This window comes from Eublepharis macularius, chromosome 9 (genome assembly GCF_028583425.1).
Source record: "Eublepharis macularius isolate TG4126 chromosome 9, MPM_Emac_v1.0, whole genome shotgun sequence".
NCBI lineage: Eukaryota > Metazoa > Chordata > Lepidosauria > Squamata > Eublepharidae > Eublepharis > Eublepharis macularius.
Genome location: NC_072798.1, coordinates 71,742,965 through 71,769,236, shown reverse-complemented (window position 1 = coordinate 71,769,236; position 26,272 = coordinate 71,742,965).

Here is a 26,272-nt window from a genome sequence, read left to right as displayed (position 1 = left end):
ATGTTAAAAGCCAATAGCATCAAAACTGAAAGCATTTATTCAGTGATATTTTTAAAAGTCATATCTGTAGCATGACACTTCTGGTTTGCCACATTTAAATGTAAGCTTTAGTCTACGGATAGCTATTGATACAGTATACTATATTGTGCAGAAGAACTGGAAAAAATAAGGTCATTGGCAAAAGGTCCAGAGAGACCCAAATTCTGTGCTAGACAAAAGGCTGAGAATAAATCCAGTGTTAGTGGAAGGAATGGAAGGCACAACTTGTCTTACTCCTAATTTTCTTTCCCATCCCTTAATAACACTCTGGCAAATGAGAAAAGTGTGATGGAATGGTAGTCAGCAGCACATGAGTCTTCTGCAGTACGAGTGCAAATGACTAGTGACACAGGACATACCATTAAAAGATGACCATGAAAAGCAAGCGCACAGTGAATCATCCAGCCACACAGCCCGGCAATAAGAATGTTGCAGATCTCATCTTGGAACTGATATTGCTGCTATTTAATGTAGTTTCTAGCAAGCCATTCATCACATTTATGGCTACAGATATTCCTTTTACTGAGTTTTCCCCCCTCCTCTTTCCTTGCCTCCTCCCCCAGTTCTCCCTTCTTGAAGAGTATGGCTCGTTTGCAGCTTTGGGAAACTGTAGAGTTTGCATAGCCAAATCATTGTGCATCTGGGGGTGGAATATAATTTCAGGTTGTTGCACAGATGTAACCAGTTTTTAGCACATGGGAACCCTTGATAGGGTATTTCAAGATTAGCTGAGAAACTAGTTCCAAGTGGATATCTAAAGTATTCTGCCCTCAAAGAGTCAAAAAGGCACAGGCTGCCTTTTTAAAAGTTCTCTGGCACTAATGTGAGGGCTGAAAATATTTTTCCCACCTGAATTATCTTTTCAGTTATAGACATGCAAGCCTTACCAGCAGTTAATGGACAAAATGAATGTTCAAAGATATCAGCCCGTTTCTGCAGTATTTCTTTCATTTTATGGAAATAAAGTATGCTATAGGCATTTGGAATAATTTTCTAACAAGATAGAAATGCACATCATTGCTAGGCTATACCATTTTGCAAAGTTACGGTAAGAATGAAAAATAGGTATTTCAAAGTCAGATGGCACTTTGATTTGCTTCATTATTTCTTCTTTAAAAAATCAACCAACACTCTCTCCAAACACAGGTTGCGCTCTTGGTCACTTTTACGTTGTTCAAAAACATCTCTTCCCTGAGTAATGTAGGGAGCAATCCTAAGCAGGACTATTCAGATGTAAATCTTACGTTATTCAATCGAACATACTCCCAGGAAAGCATCTTTAGGATTGCAGCTATAAAGGAGCTATTTCTAAGTAGCAATTCCACTATTTTCCATAACAGCTGTTTATGACCAATGCCAGGAACTGGTATAGTCAGACACCTGTGAAGACTAGGGTTTGGAAATCCCTGGAGATTTGGAAACTGCCTGGGAAAGGTAGGGTCTGGGGAGGGGGAGGAGCTCATTGAAGATGTGATGTCATAGAGTGCCCTCTGATGTTGCCATTTTCTCCAGGAGATCTGATTTCTGTAGTCTGCAGATCAGTTATACTTCTGGGAGCATTCCATACCCTAGCTGAGCCCCAATATGTGGCCAACCAAAGGTAGCTAACCAAAGATGATAAAGGAGAAAAACCTGGTGGTATGCTGTGAGAGAACCATGGTTTGCTGTTTTTCAGTGTCTTGTATCAAGAAATGAGTGATCACTCCTGAAGTAGAGGCTTCTGGGATGATTTCTTGTCATCTGGGAAACACAGCAAAATATTTTCAGGTGGGTAGTCATGTTGGTTTGCAGTAGAACCAGAAGATTCTAGTCCAATAGTGCCTTAAAGTCCAACAAGATTATTCCAATATAAGGTTTTGATAGTCAAAGCATGTCTTTCCTGCTCTAATCAATCTTTGCAACACCCCTCCCACCTGCTAACTGGAATATAAATGTTCAGGGATCTCCATTTCTATCTGGGCCGTTTTCACACAGCCATAAATTTAGTGCTAAACTAGTGCCACCTCCTGCAGAATTCTCACCTCATTCTGGTTTTGTCGTGTTTTCTCCATTCTCCTCCAAGTCCGCTTTGTGATTCTTCATGTCAGCATTAACGGCTTCCATGTGAACACCCTGGAATGGGTGTGAACGATTTCTAAAGCAAAAGCAACTACTTCCCAAGTTACACATCCCACCTTTTAAATTTTCTTTAGTTAACACAGATTTTCCCGCCCAAGACTCCCACAAGCCACTGTGCGCTCCACCAGAAAGCCAAAAAATATATTTTATTTTAAAAAAAGGGAAGCTGTATTGCGCAATTGCAATGTACTGTTAGGCAAGAACAACTGCTTAATCCTGCCGATTATACATGGTTAAGTCTTAGAAGAGGAGGATCTTGTCAGACAAGGCGATTTTGGAACCCCCAAGGCTATTTATGGGCATTCAAATTTGGCAAAAACTTGGTTCAGCCCATGTTTTTGGCAGTTCATGGGTGGGAAAACTCTGCTGTCTATCACAAGGGACTTTGAGGGTGGGCGTACACAAATTTGGTATTACGAAAGTGCGATATAGCGCAAAAGTGCACAAAAATAACAAAAAAAATAAAGAGGGCGGGAATGTGCTTTCGTGTGCACTGCCTGTGAAATGTGAACTTGTGGACACCCAATTAGTCGTAACAAGATGGGAAAATCAAAAAGAGTCCAGTAGCACCTTTAAGACTAACCAATTTTATTGTAGCATAAGCTTTCGAGAATCACAGTTCTCTTCGTCAGATGCAAGATGGGAGAATCCGTTCTGAAGTGATATCACAGGAAATGATTTGTGGTGCTAAACTGACAGAATAAATGGCTATGTGAAAATGGCCTGTATCTGATGAGGGGAGCTTTAACTCTAAAAAGCCTGAAAATCTTGTTTATCTTTAATGTGCTACTGGACTAGAATCTCGCTGTACAACACAATATGGCTCTCTTATGTGTAAGCCATACTGTAGTGGCATTGATCATTGCTTTCCTCCCAAAGAAATAGAAGATAATGCCAGAAATCCAAATGATGTCACACACTTCAAAACTTTTCTGTGGACTGATACTTGATCAGAAAATCACTGGAAGGGAGATTAATATTGCAAGGGTCTCTGGAGTTATCTCCTATGAGGGGAGTGTCACCAGAGGATGCAGTGCCCTTTTAGCTCTGATAGTACCAAAGATGCCCAAAGATGTTGCATGATATTCTTTCACAAGTGGAGGCACTAGAATGGGGAGAAGCAGGGAGCCATGAAATTTGAGGAAATAAGAAAGCCATAAAATGAGAGTGGGAGACAGGAAGGTAATGGCAACATACAAAGAAGAAAAAAGGAAGTGAACCATGCTAGGCTCCCTATGCCAGAAGACATCTATAGGCATCCTTGAAGACTTTCAGAAAGTTCTACCCATAACACTTTTTTTAAATTTTACAAGCAGGCTGTTGACTTCTCTTGTGATTTCTGAAATTCATAGCTCCTTGCTTCAGGTGATTAGATGACGTCTAAGTCATAATTACGAAGCTCAGTCCCTGGTCTTAAGTTTAGTCTGGCCATCACAACTATACATGATTCAACAATACCGACTCACATGGTGACCAGTATGGTAGGTAGCAAGTAAAACTTACACCAGAAGAAACTGTTGATCCAGGATGGTCATTGAATATGGGAATTACTGAAAGTTTAAAAAAGGAATAAAGTACATATTTTGGGCATTGGAGGCACCTTATTTATATAAAATAATATTTATCTAGTATTATAATACTAAAAGGATTAATTATTTACAAAAGTAAGTCCCTCCCCCCAATGACATTTTCACACAGGTTTGCTATCCTGTTTACAAACCTAGCTGTTCAGTCTCAATATGATAAGAAAGACAGTAGGTACATTTTCTTTATATTTTGCCATGATTTTTGGGAAATAGTAAATTGAGTGGTTGGATTGCCAATCAGCAATCCCATTACTAATTCTAATCCCATACTGCCATTGGCTTAACAGGTGGCCTTGGGTGAGTTACTTCTCTCAACCCCAGCTCCCCAGCTGGGGATAATGATAATAGTGACTTGTTCATCACTCTGAGTGGAGCATTAATCTATCTAGAATAATAATATATAAGTGCAGTTATTATTATATACCAGTTTGTTGCATAACATGCATTTACCTCTGCAGAACAGAGCTCACCAACCTTATTTAGCCTGCAAGCACCTTTGGACTTTTGACACAAGATGGTGGGCACAACCACAAAATGGCTGCTACGGGAAGCAGAGCCAACCACAAAATGTCAGGGAGTGAGATTATGTATAATTCAGCATTTCAGGTAGGAGCTCGGTTTAATAGGACGCCTTTAAAATAAACATATTTTAAACATTATCTTGCATGTGTGTGTAAAGTGCTGTCAAGTCACAACTTACATATGGTAAGTTTACATAATGAGCTAGCTAAGAAACCCTCATCTGACGGTAACTGTTCATTTTGCAGGCATCTAATGCACTTACATAAACCCTTCTCTTGTGAGCTCTCCCATTTTTAACCTGCACTATTACTGTTAAAAATAACAACTGGTGACAAGGCTGGTGAGAGCTCCGTGCACTTGTGTGTCGTAAAAGAGAGATTCTGGCCAGATTTTTGTAAAGTGAACAAAAATTTGATGCTACTATCAAATTCCACCTGAATGACATTAAAATTGGGAAGATCTGAAGACTTCAGCAGTTCCAATTAGATGGATTAAGCATTTCTACCATGTAGCCAAATGATGTTTATTCAGGACCAAGTCCCGCTGTGTTTTTAGAATTTCACTCTGATATTTTTAGAATTTCACTCTGATGTAAATTACTTTACATAAAACCATTGTCTTGTTATACTAGAAACACAAAAAACTCAAAAGATCTAACCTAACTTCCACTCATTTTCTAGAAACGCTTGGTAGGCACCAGGAAAGGTGCCTGTGGGCACCCTGATGACCACTGGCACCATATTGGGGGACTCCTGCTCTAGAACACCTAAATATTTGCCAAGTTATTGATATTCTTGTTAAAATGTACTTAACACACTAAACATATTAGAAAATTCTTAATCCGTATTCGTTATACTTGTGATCCAAGTCTTATAGCAGTATGTTCTACAATTTAGTCTAGGACCCTGGAAATCTAATCAAGGAATGAAGGGGAGCATTGAACGAAAGATGAGAGAAAAGTAAAATGAGACCACAAGAAACAGAGTGAGAAATAGATGTTACATTAATTACTCCAATAATCTATTGACTAAAAGACAACTGCTAAAATGACTATTCTGCTTAATTTCACTATTCTGTATTTTCAACTGCCATGCAAAATGTTAAGATAAAATCAAACAAACTGAATGATTGGAAAGGCAATTTTAGAGAGTATATGCTGAGTTTTGATATATATAAGTGTGTGTACCATAATGATCCTTTTTATGTGTCAGGCTTCTCTAATGAGTTAATAATTTAATTAACATAAAAGCACCGAGCAACTCACCCCCTTTATATGTTTCAAGACCTACATGAACTCAATTATCTTTATTTGATCTACATTTTATTTGAGGTTACAGTGTACGTAATGCTGATTGAAATTTTTATCACTTATGCTTTATTAGTGGAAGTTTCTTTCCTATTAAAACAATATTACAACAATAACATAATGAATGAGAACAAACCATTTTAGCTTGGTAAGAAGAAAATATGCAGGTAGTTATAAGGTCCCATTTCTATGGAAATTTTGAGAACCATATGAGAACAGTGAAAATTGGGTTATACTGTAGTATTAATGTTCTCTATAACTTGGTATTTCAGTACAAATAGTACCATTAGGTACTAACAGTACAGTTTGAAATAGATTGAAGTAAATGGGCTCAGAAGTATATAACTCTGTTTAGGATTACACTAGAACAATTACAAAGAGAACATCGACGACATTTCCCTTCTGTATGTCAGACTGTGGCTAAATAATATCCTTCCTACAGGTTCTCCTCTACAAGCAAACAAGAGTCCATTGTTTGAATAAGGAAACTTTACTGTAGAAATGACCCATTATAGTCCACTGTCCTGGATAAGGGATCCAGGATGGTACAAGAGCATTGTTACCAATGAAGAGCAAATCATGAGGTACAAAGTAACAGTTCCCAGCTGAGCCAGCCTCCCCCCACAGTTCTCAAAACAACATCTTTCAGTCTTGGGAAGCTGGACTCTGTCAAGGCCAATCTGGGATGGAACGTTGTTAGACAAAACAATCTCGTTCGGTGAGAAGTCTGCTTGGGAACTTGTGCACCTGTGGGGAAAGCACTTAAACACTAGAAGCATTAGAAAATGGAGACAGTACAGCTCAGATACCCACTGAACCTGACATTCTGCCCCCCTTAAAATAAATCTCCCCCAGGTTTATATGGGTAGCGAGTATGAAAAGCTTTGGTTAATCTAGGAGCATGAACATGTACAGAATTCACCCACTCATCAAACCCAGAGTCAAAGTCCTTCCACCTGATGAGGTAAAATAACTGATTGCGTTTGATTTTAGAGTCCAGAATGTGTTGTACTTCATAGTGTATTTGATCATCAATTAACGTTGGAATGGGTGGAGCTTTGACGTGCCATTTATCATCTGTTGGAGCCTTCTTCAACAGGCTGACATGGAATGTATCATGTACATGGCGCAGATTTTTGGGTAAATTTACAGCAACAGTCACTTTGTTGATCACTTTGCGCACTGTAAAAGGTCCGAGGAATTTTAAGGCTAGTTTGCGGCTGACTTGTGCTAGTTTTAGATTTTTGGTGGATATATAAACATGATCTCCAGGCTGCAAATCCCATTCGGCCGCACGGTGGCGATCGGCGTACTTTTTGTAATCCTGTTTGGCTTTCTCGAGGTGTTTTTTAATGAGAGTCCATTGTTGGGCTGCCTCCCCCCACCAAGAAGACACATCGGGCGAAGTCGGGGAAAAGGAAGGGGGAGCGTCCAGTGGAAAAGGGTTAAAGTGGGCTCCGTACACAACTTTGAAAGGGGCTTCTCCTGTAGAGGCATGTACACTGTTGTTGTATGAAAACTCTGCTAGAGGGAGGAGGTCCACCCAGTTATCTTGTTGGAAGTTGATATAGCAACGAAGGAATTGCTCTAAGATTTGATTAGTTTTTTCGGACTGCCCGTCGGTTTGTGGGTGGTGGCTTGAACTGATTCCTTGTTCAATATTTAACATCTGTAAAAGCTCCCGCCAGAAGTTGGCAACAAATTGTCCGCCGCGATCCGAAATTACCTTGGACGGAAAAGAATGTAATTTTACAACGTGTTTTAAGAATAGATCTGCCAGTTTTCGAGCGGTAGGTATAGTGGTACATGGAATGAAATGGGCTTGTTTGGAAAACAGATCCACTACCACTAAAATGCAGTTATGTCCCTTGGATATTGGCAAATCAGTGATGAAGTCCATGGATATCGTTTCCCAAGGTTTGTTGGGCGTTTCCAAGGGTTGCAATAGCCCCGGAGGTTTTCCCTTGCGGGTTTTGGCGCTGAGGCAAATGGGGCAGGAGGCGACGTATTGGGAAATGTCTTTGCGCATGCCCGGCCACCAGAATTGCCGTTGTATTAAATGCAGCATTTTCAAGTACCCATAGTGTCCTGCAGTGGGGGCATCATGACACCGCTGTAAGACCTCTTTTCGTAGGCTGTCGGGTACATAAAATCTATTTCCGGATAACCAATACCCCTGTGGTGATTGATTCAGCTTGGATTTGGGTATTTTATCCCCCTCCTTTTCCACCTCAGCCTTAAGTTTCGTTTTCCACTCTCGACTGTGCAGGAGGGGCTGGACTGCGCGGCTGCGTGTAGTTACCACGCCTCCCAATTGCGTAGGTGAGAAGACAGTGTCTATAGTCTCCTCCCGTTTGCTTCTGTGCTGGGGCATGCGCGATAGGGCGTCCGCAAGAAAGTTAGTTTTGCCCGGGAGGTAATTCAAAGTGAAATTGAATTTGGAGAAGAATTCTGCCCACCGTAATTGTTTGGCATTTAATCTGCGGGGGCTTCGAAGGGCCTCCAGATTTTTATGGTCTGTCCAAACCTCAAAGGGGTGGCGCGCCCCCTCCAACCAATGCCGCCAGTTAGTGAGGGCTGCTTTTACTGCAAAGGCTTCCTTCTCCCACACATTCCAATTCCTTTCAGCCTCCGAAAACTTCCTTGATAGGAATGCACAAGGCCGCAGTTTCCCATCCTCCCCCTTCTGCAATAAGACTCCTCCAATTGCAGTATCGCTGGCGTCGACCTGTACTATGAAAGGGTAGTTCTCGTTGGGGTGGCAGAGAATGGGTTCTGTTACAAATTGCCCCTTCAGACATTCAAAGGCTGTTTGGCAATCGGGTGTCCATTGTAATTTGGAGGAGGGTTTCTTTGCTTGGTCCCCTTTATCTTTGGTTTTTAACAGTTCTGTTAAGGGGAGCGTGATTTGCGCGAAGTTTGCAATAAAGTCTCTATAGAAGTTGGCAAATCCCAAGAAAGACTGCAGTTCTTTACGGGTAGTGGGAGTTTGCCATTCTTGGATCGCTTGTATTTTGGTTGGATCCATTTTTAAACCTTCTTGAGATATACAGTAACCAAGGTAAGTGAGTTCAGTTTTATGGAATTCACATTTGGATAGCTTGATGGGCAATTTATTACTCATTAGAGTGGCCAGGACCTTTTGAACTAGTTGAATGTGGTCCTCCTCAGAGTCTGAGTAAATTAACACATCATCAAGATACACCACCACTCCTTTATATAAAAATTCATGTAGTACTTCATTTATCATGGACATGAATACAGACGGGGCTCCCGTCAATCCAAAAGGCATAACTAAGTATTCATATTGTCCAAGGGGTGTATTAAACGCGGTTTTCCACTCATCTCCCGCCTTGATACGGACGTGGAAGTAAGCATCTTTTAAATCCAATTTTGTAAAGATCTTACCTTGCGCCACGACGTTGAGAAGGTCCCGGACGAGCGGGATGGGATAGGCGTTGTTGGTCGACACAGCATTAAGTCCCCTAAAGTCTGTGCACAGTCGAAGTCCCCCGTCTTTTTTCTTCACGAAGAGTACCAGGGCTGCATGGGGACTATTGGCTGGACGGATGAACCCTCTGTGAAGATTGGTGTCAATGAATTTACGGAGTTCTTCCCGTTCATGGAGACTCATAGGGTAGAGTCGGCCTTTGGGTAGTGAGGCTCCTGGTAAGATTTCGACGGCGCAATCAGTTCGTCTGTGCGGGGGTAGAGTGTCCGCTTCTTCTTCGGAGAAAGCCTTCAAATAGGACCAGTAGCATTCGGGTATTTGATTTATTTCTTCTTGGGTGAGAAGAGCCTTTTCGGTGTGAGTTGGATCACTACCCCAATTCTGGTTCCACCGATGGCTTTCACAGTTGGCATGGGTGAAGGTGATACTACCTTCTGCCCAATTTATGTAGGGGTTGTGATCGCATAGCCACTTGCTGCCCAAAATTAACGGGTATTTGGCTGTTGTACTGATGACAAACGACCTTTTTTCCCAGTGTTGGCCCATGCCCGTCACCACTGGGACTGTTTCTGTAGTGACGGGGTTCATGTTGGTGCCATCCATTTGCTCGAAAATGACTGGGTTTTGTAATTCCCGGATTGGCAATACTAGTCCATTGACTAGGGCTGGGGCGATGATGTCTCTTGAACAGCCTGAGTCAATGAGGGCTTGTACACGGATGTGCATTTTCCTTTCGGGGTTTAGCAAAGTCACTGGCATGAATAATATGGACCCATGCGGCCGGTCCCTGGTTGGGACGGGTCGGGAGTGGATCTGTCGTTTGGGCCCTTTTACGACAGATCCATTTCGTTTCCCGACTGGGGGCTTTCTGGGTTCCCTTCTATATTTGGGGTAGCAGGGTCGTATTCCATAAGCTCTTCTGCCTCCAATCCTCTGTCTGGGGCAGGTCGCTGGGAGATGCCACGGCCTCTACCCGATCGGGGAGCGGGTGTTGGGCGTTGCAACGTGGGGAATGGAGCAGGGGTTGGACGCCTTAGTTGGAGCGGAGGTCTTTGCACAGGCCGATACGGGCATTGTGCCGCAAAGTGGCCGGCTTGCCCGCATTGCAAACACAAACCCTGTTGCCATCTTGCATCCCTCGCTCCGCGGGTCGCGTATCCAGTACCTCGTCCTCCCTTCTGCAAAGTTAAGGGGCGTCTTTGTCCCGTTTGTTGTTGTTGTTCAACTAAGCGGACCTCCAATATCCGATTTTCAACTTCACATGTGAGTTGAATCCATCCCAACAAAGTAGGAGGATTGTCTTGCATGAGGGCTCTATCCAGAAGTTTCGGGTTCAGCCCTTGTTTGAACAGGATTATTTTAGTGGATTCTTCACATCTAGGGCATTTAGCGGCTAGCTGTCGGAATTTTGTGACATAGTCTCTGGCCGACATGCTGCCTTGCCTAATGGCTTGCAATTCTGTTCGGGCTCTGGTTTCTTCTAAGGGGTCTTCGTATTGAGCCCGGATAGCATCCACCAACCCTTGTAAGGTATTAAGTTCCGGGGCCCCAATATTGTATAGTCCTACATACCAGTCTGCCGCTTTGCCTTGTAACCGTGAACCGAGATGTTCAATCTGGCTGGCCTCACTCCCAAAAAGATGTCCCCATCGATTGAAGAACTGTACTACTTGTACCAGAAAAAATCCCAGTTTCGAGGGATCTCCGTCAAAAGTAGCTTCCAGTTTCACCCAGCCCATTGGAAGGTCTTGCCTTGGGGCTGGTGCGGGGTAATAGTCCATCGGAATGGTCAGTGGCGCTGGCTGCACGGGAGGAGGCTGTTGGGGCCATAGCTGTTGCGGCAGTAATGGTTGCCCGGGGGCCCCCGGCGGCGGTGGTAGATACGGGACGGGGCGTATCGGAGGGGGCCTTACCGGTTGGGCTGGTGGTGGTGGCACTGGTTGTGCTGGCGGCGGCAGCGTCGGTTGGGCCGGTGGCGGCAGCACCGGTTGTGCTGGCGGCGGTATCACCGGGTGGGCTGGCGGCGGCGGCCCCGGTTGTGCTGGCGGTGGCAGCACCGGTTGTGCTGGCGGCGGTAGCACCGGTTGTGCTGGCGGCGGCAGCACCGGTTGGGCTGGAGGTGGCCGAACAGGTTGGGCCATGATTGGTCGCTGCGGTGCGGGTCGGCGGGGTCGAAGTGGTATAGGCTGTAATAGTTGATCGGGAGGTGGGAATACAGGTTGCATTGGAGGTAGTCTTACCGGCTGCTGTAGTGGTATTAGTTGTGGTCGAAGCGGGAGGGGCCGCTGCGGCGAAGGCCTGATGGGTGCTGGGCCGCGCGGGCTTGCCCCTCCTGGCGTCGTTGGTCTGGGACCTGGAGGTTGTTCTCGTGGTACGACCTCCACTGGTTGATCCTCCCCTAGGATTTGTTGTATGGGGATGATTACTGGAGTTTGGTGTGGCGTTCCCTCCCTTGGGGGAGCTGGAGGCTCTTCTGGCTGGTCCGGCCGGACCGTTATCGGGGAAGTTGGAGGGGGTACCACCGGCGACTCTGTCGGGCGGGTTGGCTCCTCTCCACTCCCTCCTGGAACTTCCACTGGAGTATCCCCGGAATGCGGAACCTCGTCCGGCCTAGGGGTTTCTGTTGGAGTCTCTCCCGGCTCTCCAGGGCAGGGCTCCCCCTCTTCCTCCGATTCGGAAGGCTCGTCTGGGGGCTGCACGGGAGACTCGTTTGAGGGCGGCGGCTGCAACGGGGCAGGTTCCCCCGGATTGGAAATTACACTTTGTAGAGTGGCTATTTGTATAGCCATCTCTTCTGGTGATGGTCTCTCTCCCGCCACCATCAATGAGAGTAAATGTATAGCATGGGCTAGGCTTTGTTCCATATCGACCAACCTAGCTTCCAGCAATTGAACTCTACTGGGACCCGGTTGGTCCGTCGTGGAGCCCCCTGCGACTGCTACCACCGGGGAAATTGGCCCCCAAGGTGGAGGGTCTCCCTGATCGCCTTGCGATCTCGCTGCTAGAATCCCTTTGGCTAGTCCCGTAACTGCCGAAATGCCGGAATCCACAGCAAGGGTGCGATGTTGCATCTGCACCCAACTTTGTTCGGAAACCTCTGGTTGCTCCGACCACGGAGTGAGTTCCGAATAATCCCAACTTAGGATACCGCGGCGGGACGTGTCCCATTCTGTTTGCTCGGTCGTCCTATTCCAAAACAGCCATGGTTGGCTACTGTCCAATTCAGGGACTGTCTCTAGGCTTCGACGCCCGTCCATGGGTAATTGCTGGTGCACCCCACTGGTCCTGCGCTCCCTCGTTTCTCGGGGTCTGGGTCCCCACTCCGAAGGTGTAGGTAACAAGAACAAGGGGATGGTGGTGGCCGTTGGCTTGGAGGCCTTCGGTTTTTCCTCCCCACTGCCGAGATCGATTAGAGGCGGAGTAGTAGTTGAAGCTCCGTTCCCTGCTGGTGCAGGTGTTTGAAGTTCTTGGGGTTGCACTTGTGGGTTGTCGGGAGACGCATACGGCTCAAACAAAGGATCCCTGTCTGGGACCGATTTGGATTCCGCTGGGCCCGACTGAGACATGATTGGTAACAAAATGTCAGACTGTGGCTAAATAATATCCTTCCTACAGGTTCTCCTCTACAAGCAAACAAGAGTCCATTGTTTGAATAAGGAAACTTTACTGTAGAAATGACCCATTATAGTCCACTGTCCTGGATAAGAGATCCAGGATGGTACAAGAGCATTGTTACCAATGAAGAGCAAATCATGAGGTACAAAGTAACAGTTCCCAGCTGAGCCAGCCTCCCCCCACAGTTCTCAAAACAACATCTTTCAGTCTTGGGAAGCTGGACTCTGTCAAGGCCAATCTGGGATAGAACGTTGTTAGACAAAACAATCTCGTTCGGTGAGAAGTCTGCTTGGGAACTTGTGCACCTGTGGGGAAAGCACTTAAACACTAGAAGCATTAGAAAATGGAGACAGTACAGCTCAGATACCCACTGAACCTGACACTGTATTCATATGACACCAGTCACTGGAATATGTTGTCTATTATGGGTTCTTCAGTCAAAATAGAGAGCTGGTTCAAGGGCACACTACAGGCTATAAGAAACAGAAAACCCCCGGAGTAGACAATCACCAAATATAAACAATAGTTAATATATTTTTAAAGTGCTAATGTGCTCAATAAAGTCAATTCCAAATACAAATATATAACAGCATTTCATATATAACAGTATCTAATGGTGGTACGACGAACAGGTACAAAAAGTACAAGAATTCAACAAATTCAATAAGTACAATTTACAAAGTTAAACTGCTTGGAAAATGTTCATCATGGAGCAGAATTTTGCAGCAATAATATAGATTCAAATTGGTAAAAGCCTCCTCCTGAGTAATTCATGCCTCCTACGGGTTTCACCGGCATGTAAGGAGTTCAGTCCCGTTTCACACAATTGGCTTCTTCACAGGCAAAACATAACGAGCGTTACAAGCAGTATCTTTCCACCATTTCAGTTTGTTCTAGATGATCTTGCGTTCTTAGCAATGTTCTTATTCCTTAAATATTTATGACAATGTTATCTGTTTTGACCACCAACTCCTTGTGTAGATGTTGCTTCTCCTTTATGGTAATTGAATCCATTTTTCTGTTTTTGCACAACCATTTATTTCATTTCACTGATTTTTTCTTATGAAAGATTGCATTTTGCAATGTTAGTTGTGCACCAATAAATCAGAATTATATACATATATTATGTGCATAGATGACATTCATTGCAAGTATAAATGCAGTATAAAAACTATACATGATACAAACTAATCTACTAAATCAACAGCAAAGAGCAGAAACATGAAACTGCTCACAAAAATTTAAACAGATACAAACATAAATGGAAAAAGGAACATTCACTCATTTCTGCTAAATATCAGTGATGAACTCAGGAATGTAAACTAGTGTCCCAGTATTTCATTTTCCAAAAAATTTGATTTGATTCTAGAAATATTTCAGTCTGTTCTTACATTTGCTTCTTGCACCCTGTTTCACTTAAGATTTCTTCATCTTTTTCACTACGTAATAATCTTTACCATCATAGAAAGTTTTCTTCTTACTTCAGAAATGAGCAGTTTCTAATAGGTCTTTACAAGATGAGTTTAAGTAGTTCCAGTTGGCATTGCATAGTGGTTAAGTGGTTGGGCAGTCAGTCAGCACTCTGCTGGTTCAAATCCCACTACTGCCAGGAGCTCAACAGGTAGCCTTGAGTAAGCCACTCCTCTCAGACCCAGCTCCCTAGCTGTATTGTGGGGATAATAGTAACATTCTTTGTTCACCACTCTGAGTGGGCACTGATCTGTCTAGAAGAGTGACATATAAGCGCATTGTAATTATTATTATTACGATCATGGAATCTTTGATATGAAGGATAATTTTGTCTTCTGTCAACTCTCTATAATTGTGTGTTCAACTCGTGTAATAGTTCTACTTTTGGAAAATCCCATTTCTTTTTAGAATGAGGCACATCAAATCAATTCTTTTAAATTGCTAAGTTATAGCTCTAGCATTCCATTTCCAAGAGCTGCATATTATACCTGGCTAGGAATTCTTACCCTACAATATTCAGAAAGGAGCCTGTTGATCAGGGCTTTTTTTCAGCAGGAACGCAGTGGAACAGAGCTCTGGAACCTCTTGAAAATGGTCACATGGCTGGTGGCCCCGCCCCCTGATCTCCAGACAGAGGGGAGTTTAGATTGCCCTCGGCGCAGAGGGCAATCTAAACTCCCCTCTGTCTGGAGATCAGGGGGCGGGGCCACCAGCCATGTGACCATTTTCTCCACGGGCAACCCACTGAGTTCCACCACCTCTTTTCCCAGAAAAAGAGCCCTGCTGTTGATCTTTTTTTCCCCTGTAACTCCGACGACGTTTATTCCATTGTTCAGCTGGGTAGATAGTTTCTTAGGGACTTTCTGTTGCTCACTTTTCTTTTTATTCAAATAATCTTTTCTGGCTGCCTGTTTTTGGCACTGTGTGTTGCTGGCACTGTGTTAGCCATCTCTGAAGTGAGGAAGCCTCACACCAAAGATTGGATTAAAATGTGTTTACTAACAGCTGATCTGTGTACACATGAAAGCATCCAACCCTTACTACAGGTTGCTCTGTCTACTGGGTTGCCTCAAAGACACATCTGCCTTATGGGCATTCCCACTGTGGATATCAGCCCAGATTGACATTCCCACCACATCTAGTTTTTCCCTGACTGCATAGCCAAAAGGCATGTCAGGTCCTCCTGACCCTCTATCATGAACTCACCATGCTGGAAAACACTAGGGTTCAAACAATGAAGTTCTAGCCTTCAGGGGGTCTCCTACCCAAATAGTCAATTATGTGAGGCTGGTTTGAACCCTGCCTCCCTCCCACAGTTGCCCCAGCCTGCTTGTGGAATATCCTTACCTTGGATGGGATTAGGTAGGTTAAGTGTTCCACAGTAGATCATGTTAAGAGCCCAGGAATGCTCCTGGTCTCAGTTTTGTTAATGGATAAACCAGAAGAACACCTCCTTTCAGTTACATCTAGCTCCTATGCCCTTATTTAGACTCTGCTGACCTAGCTATGCTGATCCATGCTACCATAACCTCAAGATTAGAGTATTGTACTGCACTCTACATGGGACTCCCTTTAAAGATGTCTTGAAATCTCCATTTGGTACAAAATGTGGCAACAAGGCTGCTCTCTGGAATCAGCTTCTTGGAACACATAGCTCCAGTAGTGCATCAACCACACATCCTATCTTTTGCTTCCAGGTCCAATTCAAAGCACTGGTTATTACCTTTAAAGTCCTTCATGGCCTATGTCCTTCTTACTCATCAAACTGTATCTCCCAGTATACTCCCCTGTACCAGTAACATTCTTTAGAAAACTTGTCTTTAAGGTGCCTTCCGTTAGGATGGCCTGTATGATCACATGCTTTATCCAGGGTGGGAGTAGAGAATTCCCCGCATCTCTCTCTCTTTAAAGGCTAAATCCCTCTAACTAACTCTCATTTCTCCTGACATTTTCAATTGTCATTTCTCAAATATTTTTAACTGACCTTGCTTCTCAGCAATCAACTCCTATTGGTTTGCAGGAGCTCAGCTCTCAGTGGCTCCTGTGTTGCTAGGTTTTACTCCTATATCCATCACAGTAATTTATAACCACTAACTAACGTCGCTAAATTCACTTGACTCCTGTTGTTGCCTTATATAACATTCCACTTTGTTCTGTGGATTGAGATTCACAATAAAAGCATATTTTGTGAATATTTTAAGGAAGTTTTTCCATCAGTCATAATACATCAAACAGTTGCCTAAACATACACAGCTTCTTAGTAAGAAGAAAATCTTCAGAAATGGCAGAGTTGAAGCTGTCTGTGGACAATCATTGTTGGAAAGTAGTTTTGTGCCACGTAACAACCAATCCTCCTTTGGCATCTGCCTTGCTCAGTAACAGTTCTACAGCACTGTGCAACTGTAGGAGATTCTGTTTTGTTTTGTTTACTTTACAAAAACATACATAATAAAATCACATTGTAAAAACATTAAAACCAACCACAAAGAACAACAACACATCATTAAAACAACTAAAACTAGGACTAAAATACATACAAAGACATAAAAACAACCATTAAAACTTTGGAAAAGAATCTTCTGGACATCAAGATAGCTAATCCTCTGCAATTTCTTCATGCTAGCTAATCGTAGAAGCACATTCCCCCATTTCTTTCCTCTCTGCATTAGTTATCTGGAGACATTGGCTACATGATCTCCCCATAAATAAAACTGTATATATTATATCAACATGAGGATTGCCACATGCTTCCATAATGTTCATCTGCAGAAAAAGAAAGAGAGGAGAGCCCTCCCTAGGTTTAGTGCTGAAATAATGGACAGAGAAGCCAAAGGAATTTCCCATTTGCTGAAATAATTATATTGATCTTCCATATCAAATTAAACAATTTTATACCATAGACTTAAAATTGCATATATTTAGTACTTGGAGCTCATTTAGACTTCCTAATCACTTTAGTCACACTTGGTATAAGTGGTGTCTGGCTGCCTCTCATTCATCAGGGGTTTGTAACACAATGTTTTATTTAATTACATATAGTTAAATATTGGGTCTGTTACATTTATAAGGAGAGTACATTATTCAATGTCTTTTAATTGAACATTTGCCACTTTGCTTGTCCAATTTAATTTTTTTTTTAAAATTAGACCACTGTCTCCTACAGGGAACATTTTAATTACTAGGTTCTAGGCTGGCTACATTGATTATTTCATTCCTTTCTTCTCTCATGGGCATTTACATTGCATTTATCTAAACGCAAGCCACAATTCCATCCTATCCTCCTCTTCCCCAAGTTCTGATTTAAAGATAGCAGAAGAGTATCTCCCAAACTGAGGAACACATTTTATGAATTACGATGAGAAGTGTTTATCATTGTCACAATTAAGAAGGCTTATTTTTTTAACCCACCTTTCTACAGAATAAAACTCAAGGCAGGTTACAATGATCCTAAAAACAATATGTAATTAAAAAGCAATATGAATAAAAAACAATTAGGTGGCCATGTCAAAAGATATCCTGGATTGTGCTGCCTCATTGTGCTGTTCATTCTCAACAATGAGAAAGCCTTCCTATTTAACAGGTTCAGGAGCAGCCATGGGAAAAGCTGTAGATGTAGCAGTGGTTGACTTAAGTAGATTACAGGAGGCAATAACTAATAGGGCTGGCCAGAAGAGTGGAGTTGCTGCAGGACAGTAAGGGAGGAGTCTTGCGGGTATCAGATTGCGTCAGAGCAAACATTGCCAGCCTTCAGAAGGACTTGTCTGCTAGGGATAAGCCAGTGTGCTGTTATTTTTGCAGAGCCACTGTTCACCATTATCCACTCTTTTTTTCTTCTCTTCTTCCTGCATCTTTTCTTTGTATTGGTCAATGTTTATTCTATGTAGATGTCTGCAGGTTGTTGAGATGGTTGCATATAAGCCAGATCTATTTCTGTGGCTGCACCTTAAACTTCCAAACCTTAGCAAATGCTGTCAGCAAATAAAGGGCTATACATTGGTATACACATGATTCCAATTACATAGCTGAGCAAGACGAATTGTATTGAACCTCTTAGTTCAGTAGCAAACCTGACAGATAATCAACCTATGATCATTTCCAAAAACTGTTTAGCTCTTATACAGTGCCACCACATATGTAAATGAGAGCTGTTGCAGCACAGTGGTTAAGTAGTTTGGCTGCAAATCAGCACTCTACTGGTTCAAATCCCACTACTGCCACAAGCTCAGTAGGTGGCCTTGGGTAAGCCACTCCTCTCAGCCCCAGCTCCCCAGCTGTATTGTGGGGATAATAATAACACTAACTTGTTCACCTTTCTGAGGCACTAATCTGTCTAGAAGGACAGTATAGAAGTTCAGGTATTATTGTTATTTACTAAATAATGTTTGCTTGATCCAGAGTGACTACAACCATTTTTATAGATCCTTGCAAGTCTAACAAGGGTTAAATGAGAGGCTCCTCATAGTTTGAGGCCCTAATCCATATTTTATTAAATTTTCACATAAATCCAGAGTACTGTCAGCTGTACAACATGAGTTTCCCAACATCAGTTCAGACTTCCAAAACCCATGCAGTTCTTAGGGCTGGGTGAAGCAAAATTGCTTTCCAAAGTCTTGTATTAGTCACATTCAGTCAGGATCTAGAAAAAATATTTATACACAGGCACACATGCTTTAGATTTATACAAATGCCATAGGTGTTATATGTGATCGAGGAAAGCCTTTTTAGTGATGCAGCTAAGAGCATTACTAGATGTTGCCATTTTTAAAGAGTCGCTGCCCCTAGAACCACATAGCACCTATGGGGAATGTATCTTTAAAAATGAGAGAGCCTGGTTCAGCACAGAATTGTAGCATTTTCTTCCCTTTTTGCAGTTGTATGTTTTAAAAAACAAAATCTTTCTGATAATGTTTTGCAATGCTTACACAACTATCTGTTTCTGACCTGTACCTGTTTTAAAGAAGTTACACGAGCATTAAAGGAGGATTGACTAAACCATTGTCCTCATGTCCTCCAGACTGGAGTCCTTTCTCCGACTAGGACAAATCTGAAGTCAGATTTTGTGGCTTATAGTTTTCTGCCAAACTGTAGCAATGCAAGCAATAGCATGTCACTATGGCTACAGCAGCACAAAACTTTGCACAGTCTAGCGAAACAAATTGGTGATATATTTTCTCTCCACACAATGTTTCTTCCATTTTGAAGTCAAGGCTTAATATATTTGTCTCCTGTCAGCCCTTTCCAGGAATGTTTTTCAGTCTTGTGTTAGGGTTTCTCTTGGTGCTTGTCAGATCATCCATTTTTTAGTTTCTTGTCTTCAAACACCTGAAGTCTCTTGTCTACTTCAGTAAGTATGTTTGAATGTGTGTTTAAAGCTGCTTTAGCTTCAGTCATTATTTTTTATTATGTTTTCAGGAAAAATAAGACTTGCATCTCACATTGCATTGATGTTATTTTAGACAGTAATTCTCAAACGTCTGCCAATCTTTCTCTGTTGTGTTTTACTGCAAGAAGATGGTTGGCCTGTAGGGAGCTTATCAGAGGGTCCCATTCCTTCCTAGTAGCTTGCAAAAATCTTATGGTTCTCTAGTATGGATACATTTGATGTAAAAATGAGGTAATATTTGTATGAATTCTGTCTCTTGTGCAAATTATTTATGTTTGGTAATAATGAAGAAGTTATGTTCCTCCTATTTCACTGTTGGATTGTGTTTGGAAATAATAACACTATATTTTTCAAAAGGGTTACAATATCAGAGGGACATGTAAGTGCAAGCTGCTTTGCTTTGGAGGTTTCTTTGATGTCTTCCACTTAAAAATGTAAATGGGCAATTTTACTGTAACTTTATCCAGAAGCATTGAGTCCCTCCCCACCCAACTCCTTGCACTAGTCTTTTCCCCAGATACATACATTAGAGAGCTATTTCCCTAGTGTTTTCATTTCATGTCTATTTCCAAATCCTCAGTTGCCATAATTGATGATCAAATTTCACATGATCATGGCAATGGGCTATGATGAATCAGACCAGTGGTCTACCTAGACCAATATTCAGTCTCCAAGAGAGGCTTGTAAGAAGTTCACCAGCAGAGGAATATGAAAATAGTCATTCCCTGTTGCTTGCCCCCTGCAGCTGTGTTAAACTCTGAGAAAAGAAGCAGCCGCAAGAGGAGCTTAGCTGCAGAGATGTCGTATAGTCAGAACAGATCCACGGGGAACGGAAGGTGCTTTTTTACAAGCATTCAGGAGTAAAGGCCTACATGAGACTAAGAGCCGGACCACACGATACGAATTACACACAAATGACACAAAAACTTACTTGTCCCAACGTTGTTTTCAACTACATGAGCCAGGACTGCAGGACCTCCATTGAACCTGTGTTCGCGGTGGCATGGGTTTTCTCCACATACCTCCAAGATATCCCATCATTCATCTCCACTTTGCACAGATAGGAAGCGGAAGATATAGGAAATAAAGACGCTCTGCATTACCGACTTACTGATCGTGACCGTGTACACACACTGTCGCTGCTACACTGGAGCAGAAAATTTTGAATGCATGCCTGGACCAGGACACATGCTCATCGATAGAATGCTGGACATGGGCATTTGGAGTAAGACAGAACTCCTGACACTCGCTCGGTCTTGTGTAATTCATATTGTGTAGTTCGACTCTTAATTACAAGAGATAGGTAACAGGGGTGACCAAAAGGCAGTATCTAAAAGGTGGAAGATAGAGGAATAGAAGAATGAGAAAAGGTTTTGATCCCTAGCAAGATGCCTATAGGGTTGCCAACTTCCAGGTGATGCCTAGAGATCTCCCAGAATTGCAAATGCTCTCCAGACTACAGAGGTGAGCTGTAGCTGCTTGGGAGGGTGGACTCTAAAGCATTATACCCCACTGAAGTCCCTCCCCTCCCCAGGATCCATCTCCAAAATTCCAGGAAATTTCTAACATGGAATTGGGAACCATAAGTAAGACAACAGATAAGTTTTCATAGCCCCAAAGAGCCAAGGCAGTTTTGAGGCAAGGACACAAAACATTCATGCCATTGTGAAAGAGACAACCACTACCTCTGCCACCTAGGGCAATGAAGGGGGAAGCTCCCCTGGCCCTAACCCTGATATAACAGTGCTGTAGACATAGATACAATCAGAAAGAATCTGGAAGAGATCACCACAAGAGACTGAGAGCCAAGCTACACGTGACGCCTGACACAGGTTGGACACTTATCAGCTTCCCTCGAGTTTTGATGGGAAATGTAGGCATCCTGGTCTTGCAGCTGTAATGGAGAGCCAAGCTGTAAAACCAGGATGCCTACATTTCCCATCAAAACTTGAGGGAAGCTGACAAGTGTCCAACCTGTGTAAGGCGTCACTTGTAGCTTGGCTCTGAGCTCAAAACATGAGTGTAGCTGAGAGAGTAAGGAATCCTTTTTAAAGAGAATGAACGCTCCTTATCTTGTCAAGTCACTTATCTCATAACCTCTTTTAAAGGCAAGTTATTAAATTAGAGACATATTTTCTTTAGGAGTGACTTGTCCATTGTTACTACAGCTAAAGGAGTCAAATGTCTGATCTCTTTGCCTGTCTGTTAACCACCTCAAATAGCTGTTGAGCAAGTTGCACTGTGACTGTGATGGTGCAGTTTCATTTCCTTGCATTGTGGGTGTGTTTTCACAGTAGTGAGATTTTTTCTACTAGGGTGATGGATGTCATTAATTGACATGGGGGTGGGGGGAACTACACCTCCTATAAAGGTGTGCATGAGCAAATTAGCTTCAATAGAATGGGTTTAAATGAAAAGTATGTGGTAAGACTACTTTTAAAAATGGAAGTGGGTGTGGTGTAGGCCTGTGGCTCAGTGGAAGAGCCTCAGCTTGGCATGCAGAAGGCCCCAGTTTCAACCCCTGGCATCTCCAGTTAAATTGATCAGGTAATGGCTGATGTGAAAGATCTCCACCTGAGATACAGAAAAACCACTGCCAGTCTGAGAACACAATGCTGACCTTGATGGACCGATGGTTTGATTCAATATAAAGCAGCTTTATGTGTGTTCATATGTATTCATGTGTGGAGTGTTATCACTGGGTTACTGACTGATTTACCCATTGTTTTGTTATACCATTGGTTTCTCAATGTTCAAAAGGTCTATGAAGGAGGGGGAAGGGGGAAATTGTCAGATTATGGATGATAGGATATGGCAGACAGATCCCTGGATCATTTCAGCAAGACACAGGTCCTTGGTTAAATGACTTTTATTCAGAAATCAGATCTTTTCCATATGCAAAGGTCCATAAATTTACTTAGAGCCAAAGAAGCCTCCAAGCAGTACAGCTTCTTTGAAAGGAATAGAGGCTTGAGGGAAGTACAGGTCTAAATACTCAAACATTCTCCTCCCTTCTAAACTACAAGTTTGAGCGGGAAGAAGTCTGGGAAACTTTTCTAGGGTTTATACATTAGTTAGACAAGATATAGAGAACTGTAACATTTCAGACATTACAAGGTCATTTCACTGAGCTTCAAAGGAAGAGATTACCTGTAGCTCTCCCGGCTGTGTTCCCAGGCTGTGAGAGGGAGAAACGAAAGTGTTGCATCCAGTCTATGAAACCAAACAGTGATGTACATAGCAGTTGCAATATGAAATCAGACAGTAATACAGCATTAGCATTTAGCACCCCTAGAACTATGACATGGGTGTAGGGGCTACAGACATGACAGAAGTAGGACTGTATGGCTATATGGCTGAGTGAGAATGTGCACGTGTGAAACACAGATTATTCTATTCTATACTGCCTATTTGAATACTTGAAAAAGAACCCAACAAACTGGCTCAAACTGTTGATTAACAGAGAATAGACTGTTGGACAATCCTCTCCCTGTTTATTAACAATGAACAGATAGTGAGCCCAACTGGCAGGTGTTTGAGCATTCATAAGAGAAAGTACCCGCTGATATAGGGAGATTCACAAGCTCTCAATAAGATGTATACAACATGGAGGTTGTATTTAGTGGCCGTGGCCTGTGGCAGTAAAAAATAAACCTAGGAGACGTTTTAGGTGGGTAGCCATATTGGTCTGCAGTAGAACAGCAGGATTTGAGTTCAGTGGCAGCTTAGAGACCAACAATATTTTAAGGGTGTAAATTTTCAAGAGTTAGAGTTCCTGTCTTAAGACTGATATCTGAAGAAGGAAGCTCTGAGTCTCGAAAGCTTAATACCTGAAAATATTGTTGGTCTCTAAGATACCATTGAACTCAAATCCTACAAACCTAGGTGATAGCTGTGATTGTAACACAAATACGGTTCTAGCTTAAGAATACTGATAATAGAAAGCTCTTCATCTGTAAAAGAAAGCAGGCTTATATTATGACTCCTTAAACTAATAGGTTATAGGTGAATGACACTGGCTGTTTTGTGAAATAAACAAAGGAACATATTACAAGTTATGGGAGAGTTGAAGAAATGAAGGGAACTTTATTTATTTGCCTGGATTTCTGAACCCCCTTTCCATTCAGTAAGGTTCTCAGGGTGGCTAACAAGACAAAACAATTTCATATGACACACAAACAAAAAGCATAACAAAAATATTCAGCAGTTGGGGCTCTCAGCAACAGTAACAGTGCCCTTAAATTTGATATACTACTTCTGTTAGAAGTGTATTCTCTTCATCTCTATGATGACTTCACAAATGGGTTATGTTCAGTCATATTGCAACAAGCTTGAACATTTCATACCAGGGACGTATGACACGATTTATAAAATGGACAGAAAAGAATGGCAAAGAGGCAGGTGGTGGGTGGGATTTGATGGTCATCTTGTCTTCACTGATCAGGAAATAAAGAGCCTCCTTTGTGATTGTCTCCTGACATTTCCAAATATTTATAGCACTCTAGTGGTAACCTTTTGTTGGTTAGATAGTGAAGTTTGCACAGCATACTGAGTATGTCATTAAACACTTGCCTGAAGATCAGAGTGTTAATATCAATGGCAGGGTTTCCTCAACCTGTCACATTTCTGTTAGCTGTCATGAAAAATTATAGCTACTGTGATTCACGCTTTAATAGCAGCTATTTGTGATATTTTAACCTAATGTACCGCCCCAGAGGAAAAACAACAGACACAATAAAGCATCTGCCAGGGACTTGCTGGAAGGAAGGGACTCTGAGTATTATTAGGATGCCAAATTAAAGAGAAAGGGGTCGCATATTGAATGACAAAAGGGCTCTATGTTTGTTAACTTCACTGTAATTTATGTCTGTATTATCTACAGGCACATGGTCAGGGGAAAACGAGAAAATATTCCCCACCCCTCCATTTTCCAAGTTCAGTATTATCAGTCTTCAACTAAACCACTCACCTACTCACTACTGGTGACAAGTTCTTCATCCTGGCGAGTTTGCCCAAGGCCAGCCAAACAACCCTGTGGAAATCCACATAGCACAGGAAATGCTGAATCTGGTATCCATGATCTTAGGGGTGATGATGAACTCCTTGACACGAGCTTGAGGCCAGGAAGCAGTACGGGGAAGAACGCCATTGCCTTGGCTGCTCAGTTTATAAAGCTGCTGGAAAAACCAGTGAGCTTGTTGACAGACAGCAGGGAATGGGCTGGAAAAGCCCAACATCTTCCAGAAAGAGGAGTGGATAAAGAGATTGGTGTGCAGCTCCTTCTTGAAGGCTGAGGATTAAAGCCCTAAGCAGGGAGAAGTTTCAGCTGTCTTCCGTCTCCCTCTACAGCAGAAGGAAGAGAACTAACAAGAGGGGAGAAGCATCTAGGGTGGTCTCTGCCCACCACAATCTCTCGTAGGTTTTGGTGGATCCTAGAGCATCACACCAATGCAATGATGTAACTTCTGGTTCATCGTGGAAGTGATGTGGCATTGGTGTGACACTGATCTGGTAAGTTCTCACCCTGTGCAATCTTCCACTGGGTGCCAGTGCTGGGCTGACAACCCTAGGAGCAGCAGCATCCCACCTTTTGCCTTCATCCCCAATTCTTTGCTCAACAGCATATCTTCTTCATGAGGGGAAGAGAAAGGCCATTTCCACACAGGTTGTTTGTGCAGGACTCAATGCTGTTGAAAAGTGGGTTGTTTTCCTGCTTCTCTCGGGCACCATGCTGTGTTCCTGTACCTCTCGGGGTTTCTCCAGCTTCCCTCTTTGGTCTTTCTCAAACCCTGCTTTGCTGGAAAGTTTTGGGGAAAATCACAGTAAAACCTAGAAGGCTGCAATGTAGGTAGGAAAGTTTAAAATTTCTTGCCCATGTGGCAGCCACTTATCCTAATCCCTTTCTCGTGGTAGTCATTTCTTCCCCCTGCCACTGGGAGACGTTTGCATTTTTTTTACTAAAAGCAATTAAATATTGTTATATCACTATAACAATGTGTGTAGGAGGTTCTCTGAATTTCCAGCTTTTGTCTTTTTAAAAGGCTCTAGCCTCTTTCATAGTGGAGATATGTCTCCACAATGGAAGGAGCTAAAGACTTACTTTTTTCCTCAGTGAAAGCTGGGAATTCAGAGAACCTGATAAACACATTGTTTAGAACACAAAAACAGCCAACATGCCACTCCTCACTGATAGAGGGTCACAGAGATGGCTATAAACATAGGAGGCACTGTCATGCTCCTCCTCACTGGCTCTGTTCTTGGGGTTCTTCCTATTATCTTTCCCTGGTACTCCAACTCTTGGTGGGATAGGGCCATGTGACCTCTTCCCCCCACTTCGTCTGTGTACTCAGGCTTCAGAATTAAGTCATTACTTTTCACTGGTAGGAGACAAGGCACTTCCTTCCATGTCCTTGACCAACTGTGTGAGAACACTGGTCAGGAGGACGTAGGCTGGAAGAAACACATGCCTTACCAGGCAGGGGAATACCAGGCTGTTCTTTTGTTATGTCTGTTCTTTTGTACATCTGATGGAGGGGAAGAAAAAAACAGAAAAATTGCTCTACAAACTTCAGGTTTGACAGACACACTCGCCATTTTGTAAACTTTAGAACTGGGAGAGAATTTGTATTGAGAACTTAATTTACCAAGAACTGCTGAATCTGACTCTTCTCTGAGAAGAAATGCTGTGGCAGGGGTTGAGCGCCATTAAAAAGCTTGACAGGTTCACTGGGTTCTCTTCATAGTATACAAAGTGCTTTTCTGAAAACTTAACTGCCTGGTAG